Source organism: Triticum dicoccoides, chromosome 3A (genome assembly GCF_002162155.2).
Source record: "Triticum dicoccoides isolate Atlit2015 ecotype Zavitan chromosome 3A, WEW_v2.0, whole genome shotgun sequence".
In the NCBI taxonomy this organism is placed as follows: Eukaryota; Viridiplantae; Streptophyta; class Magnoliopsida; order Poales; family Poaceae; genus Triticum; species Triticum dicoccoides.
The window spans coordinates 608431638-608439294 of NC_041384.1; positions in this window are offsets into that span (position 1 = coordinate 608431638).

Consider the following 7657-nt stretch of genomic DNA (forward strand, 5'->3'; position numbering starts at 1 on the left):
ACGAGGCGACTACGAGGCAGGAGGGTGCACCCAGGCGGCAGGCGCTCCCCCACCCTCGTGGGCCCCTCGTTGCTCCACCGATGTACTTCTTTCACCTATATATACTCTTATACCCTAGATCGATCGGAGAGAGCCACGAAACCACTTTTCCACCGCCGCAACCTTCTGTACCCATGAGATCCCATCTTGGGGCCATTTCCGGTGATCTGCCGGAGGGGGAATCAATCACGGAGGGCTTCTACATCAACACCATAGAGATAACCCACAAGTATAGGGGATCGCAACAATTTTCGAGGGTAGAGTATTCAACCCAAATTTATTGATTCGACACAAGGGGAGCCAAAGAATATTCTCAAGTATTAGCAGGTGAGTTGTCAATTCAACCACACCTAGAAACTTAATATCTGCAGCAAAGTATTTAGTAGAAAAGTAATATGATAGTAGTGGTAACGGTAGCAAAAGATAATGATAGTAAAAGTAATGTTGTTGGTATTTTGTAGTGATGATAGCAATAGCAACGGAAAAGTAAATAAGTGAAGAAAAATATGTGGAAAGCTCGTAGGCAATGGATCAGTGATGGAGAATTATGCCGGATGCGTTTCATCACGTAACAATCACAACATAGGGTGACACAGAACTAGCTCTAGTTCATCAATGTAATGTAGGCATGTATTCCGAATATAGTCATACGTGCTTATGGAAAAGAACTTGCATGACATCTTTTGTCCTACCGTCCCGTGGCAGCGGGGTCCTTATGGAAACTAAGGGATATTAAGGCCTCCTTTTAATAGAGTATCGGAACAAAGCATGAGCACATAGTGAATACATGAACTCCTCAAACTACGGTCATCACCGGTAAGTATCCCGATTATTGTCACTTCGGGGTTAACGGATCATAACACATAATAGGTGACTATAGACTTGCAAGATAGGATCAAGAACTCTCATATATTGATGAAAACATAATAGGTTCAGATCTGAAATCATGGCACTCGGGCCCTAGTGAAAAGCATTAACCATAGCAAAGTCATAGCAACATCAATCTCAGAACATAGTGGATACTAGGGATCAAACCCTAACAAAACTAACTCGATTACATGATATATCCCATCCAACCCATCACCGTCCAGCAACCCTACGATGGAATTACTCATGCACGGCGGTGAGCATCATGAAATTGGTGATGGCGGATGGTTGACGATGACGATGGCGATGAATTCCCCTCTCCGGAGCCCCGGACGGACTCCATATCAGCCCTCCCGAGAGGTTTTAGGGCTTGGCAGCGGCTCCATATCATAAAACGCGATGATTTCTTCTCTCTGAATTTTTTCTCCCAGAAAGCAAATATATAGAGTTGGTCTTGAGGTCGGAGGAGCTCCAGGGGGCCCATGAGGTAGGGGAGCGCGCCCTAGGGGGGCAGGCGCGCCCCCACCCTCGTGGACAGGTGGTGGCCCCCCCGGCCTTCATCTTTTGCAAGGATTTTTTATATTTTCTGAAAAGGTGTTCTGTGAAGTTTCAGGTCATTCCGAGAACTTTTGTTTCTGCACATAAATAACACCATAGCAATTCTGCTGAAAATAGCGTCAGTCCGGGTTAGTTCCATTCAAATCATGCAAGTTAGATTCCAAAACAAGGGCAAAAGTGTTTGGAAAAGTAGATACGACGGAGACATATCAACTCCCCCAAGCTTAAACCTTTGCTTGTCCTCAAGCAATTCAGTTGACAAACTGAAAGTGATAAATAAAAACTTTTACAAACTCTGTTTGCTCTTGTTGTCTAAATATGTAAAGCCAGCATTCAAGTTTTCAGCAAAGATTATGAACTAACCATATTCACAATAACACACAGGTCTCATGTTTACTCATATCAATGGCATAATCAACTAGCGAGCAATAATAAATCTCGGATGCCAACACTTTCTCAAAACAATCATAATATGATATAACAAGATGGTATCTCGCTAGCCCTTTCTGAGACCGCAAAACATAAATGCAGAGCACCTTTAAAGATCAAGGACTGACTAGACATTGTAATTCATGGTAAAAGAGATCCAGTCAAGTCATACTCAATGTAAACTAACAATAATGAATGCAAATGACAGCAGTGCTCTCCAACTAGTGCTTTTTAATAAGAGGATGATGACTCAACATAAAAGTAAATAGATAAGCCCTTCGTAGAGGGAAGCAGGGATTTGTAGAGGTGCCAGAGCTCGGTTTTGAAATGGAGGTGAATAATATTTTGAGCGGTATACTTTCATTGTCAACATAACAACCAAGAGATGGCGATATCTTCCATGCTACACACATTATAGGCGGTTCCCAAACAGAATGGTAAAGTTTATACTCCCCCTTCCACCAACAAGCATCAATCCATGGCTTGCTCGAAACAACGAGTGCCTCCAACTAACAAGAGTCCCAGGGGGAGTTTTGTTTGCAGTTATTTTGATTTAGTTTGCATAAAGCATGAGACTGGGCATCCCGGTGACCAGCCACTCTCTCGTGAGTGAGGAGCGGAGTCCACTCTTCTTGAGAATAACCTGCCTAACATGGAAGATACGGACAGCCCTAGTTGATACATGAGCTATTCGAGCATACAAAACAGGATATTTATTTGAAGGTTTAGAGTTTGGCACATACAAATTTACTTGGAACGGCAGGTAGATACCGTATATAGGTAGGTATGGTGGACTCATGTGGAATAACTTTGGGGTTTATGGAGTTGGATGCACAAGCAGTATTCCTGCTTAGTACAGGTGAAGGCTAGCAAAAGACTGGGAAGCGACCAGCTAGAGAGCGACAACAGTCATGAACATGCATTAAAATTAATGAACATCGAATGCAAGCATGAGTAGGATATAATCCACCATGAACATAAATATCGTGAAGGCTATGTTGATTTTATTTCAACTACATGCGTGAACATGTGCCAAGTCAAGTCACTTAAATCGTTTAGAGGAGGATACCACCCTGTCACACCACATCATAACCATTTTAATAGCATGTTGGCACGCAAGGTAGACCATTATAACTCATAGCTAATCAAGAATGGCACAAGAAACTATGATCTCTAGTTGTCATTGCAAACATGTTTATACATAATAGGCTCAATCAGGAACGATGAACTAATCATATTTACAAAAACAAAAGAGGTCGAGTTCATACCAGCTTTTCTCATCTCAGTCAGTCCATCATATATCGTCATAATTGCCTTTCACTTGCACAACCGAATGATGTGAATAATAATAGTGCGAGTGCATTGGACTAAGCTAGAATCTGCAAGCATTCAATAAACAGGAGAGGACAAGGCAATATGGGCTCTTTTGTCAGATCAAGAATTATGCATATAAGAGCCACTTCAACAATTTAATCATGGTCTTCTCCTATCGACCCCCAAAGAAAAGAAAGGAAATAAAACTATTTACACGGGAAAGCTCCCAACAAGCAAAAGAAGAACAGGAAATCTTTTTGGGTTTTCTTTTTAATTACTACTACAAGCATGGAAAGTAAACTAATTAAAAGCTATAGCTATTTTTTTTGGTTTTTCTTAAGGTTTATTAAACACACAAGAAGAAAGCATAAAAAGGAAAATAAACTAGCATGGATGATACAATGAAAAAGTATGAGCACCGACATCTAGCAATGAGTGTGTGAACATAAATATAATGTCGGTGGAAAATACGTAGTCCCCCAAGCTTAGGCTTTTGGCCTAAGTTGGTCTATGGCCACGGCTGGCCTGGCGGATATCCATAATAGTAGTTGGGATCGTACTGCGATGAAGAAGACTCTGACTGCCACTAGTTGGCAATCATCTCCAGATCCCAATGGTAATTAGACTATCGTGGAGGATCAACTTGTGGTTCCGACTCTGGCTCTATGGCTGGTGCAGGGTTCCGGTAGGCGTGAATGTCTTCCGGCGAGACGAGGTACTGGCCTGCAGATAAATCAAACAAGGAAGGAGCAGACAAGGTAATAGTCCCCGGATGATGTTTATCAAAGAACAATTTGTATTTAAGCTCCCCTTCCCTATTCTTCATATTTAAATTTCAGGGCATTTGGAGAACTTTTATTTTCAGGGTATTTTTATATTGCACGGATAAATCAGATAACAGACAGAAGAATACTATTTTTATTTTATTTAATATAAATAATCGGAAAGTAAAAGTGGGATACAGAAGGTTGTGCCTTCTAGTTTCATCCATCTCATGCTCATCAAAAGGAATCTACTAATAAGGTTGATCAAGTCTTGTTAACGAACTCATTCCGAATAACATGGAACCGGAGAAATTTCGAATAACACTATGTTACCTCAACGGGGATATGCACATCCCCAATAATAAGAATATCATATTTCTTCTTGACAGTAGGAAGAGGAAATTCAAAACCTCCAAATATAATCGATGGAATTTTTCCAATAGAATTGATACTGTGGACTTGAGGTTGTTTCCTCGGAAAGTGTACCGTATGCTCATTACCATTAACATGAAAAGTGACATTGCCTTTAGTGCAATCAATAATAGCCCCTGCAGTATTCAAAAAGGGTCTTCCAAGAATAATAGACATACTATCGTCCTCGGGAATATCAAGAATAACAAAGTCCGTTAAAATAGTAACATTTGCAACTACAACAGGCACATCCTCACAAATACCGACAGGTATATCAGTTGATTTATCAGCCATTTGCAAAGATATTTCAGTAGGTGTCAACTTATTCAAATCAAGTCTACAATATAAAGAGAGAGGCATAACACTAACACTGGCTCCAAGATCACATAAAGCAGTTTTAACATAGTTTCCTTTAATGGAGCATGGTGTAGTGGGTACTCCTGGATCTCCGAGTTTCTTTGGTATTCCACCCTCAAAAGTATAATTAGCAAGCATGGTGGAAATTTCAGCTTCCGGTATCTTTCCTTTATTTGTAACAATATCTTTCATATACTTAGCATAAGGATTCATTTTGAGCATATTAGTTAATCGCATACGCAAAAAGATAGGTCTAATCATTTCAGCAAAGCGCTCAAAATCCTCATCATCCTTTTTCTTGGATGGTTTGGGAGGAAAAGGCATGGGTTTCTGAACCCATGGTTCTCTTTCCTTACCGTGTTTCCTAGCAACAAAGTCTTTCTTATCATAACGTTGATTCTTTGATTGTGGGTTATCAAGATCAACAATAGGTTCTATTTCTATATCATTATCATTACTAGGTTGAGCATCATCATGAACATTATTATTAGCATTATCACTAGTTTCAGGTTCATTACCAGATTGTGTTTCAGCATCAGAGATAGAAATATCATTTGGATTCTCAGGTGTTCCAGTGATAGGTTTACTAGAAGCATGCAAAGTCCTATCATTTTTCTTTTTCTTCCTTTTATAAGGACTAGGTGCATCCACATTATTTCTCTGAGAATCTTGCTCAATTCTCTTAGGATGGCCTTTAGGATACAAAGGTTCCTGAGTCATTTTACCACCTCTAGTCATAACTCTGACAATGTTATCATTATTCTTACTATTCAATTCACTGAGCAAATCATTTTGAGCCTTAAGTACTTGTTCTACTTGAGTGGTAACCATAGAAGCATGTTTACTAATAAGTTTAAGTTCACCTTTAACATTAGCCATATAATCACCCAAGTGTTCAAGCATATTTGAATTGTATTTCAATTGTCTACCAAAATAAGCATTAAAATCTTCTTGCTTAGCCATAAATTTATCAAACTCATCTAAGCATGGGCTAGCAAATTTAGTAAATGGGATTTCAGCTTTATCATATCTATAGAGATAATTTACCTTTACTACCTGTGTCGCGTTATCAAGACCATGAGTTTATTCAATAGGTAATGAATTAAGATCATATGTTTCTTCAACAGGTGGTAAATTAAGAACATGTATTTCTTCAATAGGAGGTAAATTCTCAACATCTTCAGCTTTAATACCTTTTTCTTTCATAAATTTCTCTGCCTCTTGCATATCTTCAGGACTGAGAAATAGAATACCCCTTTTCTTCGGAGTTGGTTTAGGAATAGGCTCAGGGACTGGCTCAGGAGGTGTCCAATTATTTTCATTTGTTAGCATATTATTCAATAGAATTTCAGCTTCATCCGGTGTTCTTTCCCTGAAAACAGAACCAACACACTTATCGAGGTAATCTCTGGAGGCATCGGTTAGTCCATTATAAAAGATATCAAGTATTTCATTTTTCTTAAGAGGATGATCAGGCAAAGCATTAAGTAATTTGAGAAGCCTCCCCCAAGCTTGTGGGAGACTCTCTTCTTCAATTTACACAAAATTATATATATCCCTCAAAGCAGCTTGTTTCTTATGAGTAGGGAAATATTTAGCAGAGAAGTAACAAATCATATCCTGGGGACTACGCACATAACCAGGATCAAGAGAATTAAACCATATCTTAGCATCACCCTTTAATGAGAATGGGAATATTTTAAGGATATAAAAGTAACGAGTTCTCTCATCATTAGTGAACAGGGTAGCTATATCATTTAATTTAGTAAGATGTGCCACAACAGTTTCAGATTCATAGCCATGAAAAGGATCAGATTCAACCAAAGTAATTATATTAGGATCAACAGAGAATTCATAATCCTTATCAGTAACACAGATAGGTGAAGTAGAAAAAGCAGGGCCAGGTTTCATTCTAGCATTTAGAGATTGCTGATTCCATTTGGCTAATAACCTCTTGAGTTTGTATCTATCTTTGCAAGCTAAAATAGCTAAAGAAGCTTCTTTATCAAAAACATAACCCTTAGGAATAACAGGAAAATCTTCATCATCACTTTCATCAGTATCATCAGATTCAATATTTTCATTCTCTCTAGCCCTAGCAAGTTGTTCATCAAGAAATTCACTAAGTGGCACAGTAGTATCAAGCATAGAAGTAGTTTCATCATAAGTATCATGCATAGCGGAAGTGGCATCATCAATAACATGCGACATATCAGAACGAATAGCAGAAGCAGGTTTAGGTGTCGCAAGCTTACTCAAAACAGAAGGTGAATCAAGTGCAGAGCTAGATGGCAGTTCCTTACCTTCCCTCGTAGTTGAGGGATAAATCTTGGTTTTTGGATCTCTCAAGTTCTTCATAATGATAAGCAGATATAAATCCCAAGTGACTCAAAGAATGGAGCTATGCTCCTCGGCAACGGCGCCAGAAAATAGTCTTGATAACACACAAGTATAGGGGATCGCAACGGTTTTCGAGGGTAGAGTATTCAATCCAAATTTATTGATTCGACACAAGGGGAGCCAAAGAATATTCTCAAGTATTAGCAGCTGAGTCAACCATACCTGGAAACTTAATATCTGCAGCAAAGTATTTAGTAGCAAAGTAATATGATAGCAGTGGTAACGGTAGCAAAAGATAATGATAGTAAAAGTAATGTTTTTGGTATTTTGTAGTGATGATAGCAATAGCAACGGAAAAGTAAATAAGCGAAGAACAATATGTGGAAAGCTCGTAGGCAATGGATCAGTCATGGAGAATTATGCCGGATGCGGTTCATCATGTAACAATCACAACATAGGGTGACATAGAACTAGCTCCAGTTCATCAATGTAATGTAGGCATGTATTCCGAATATAGTCATACGTGCTTATGGAAAAGAACTTGCATGCCATCTTTTGTCCTACCCTCCCGTGGCAGC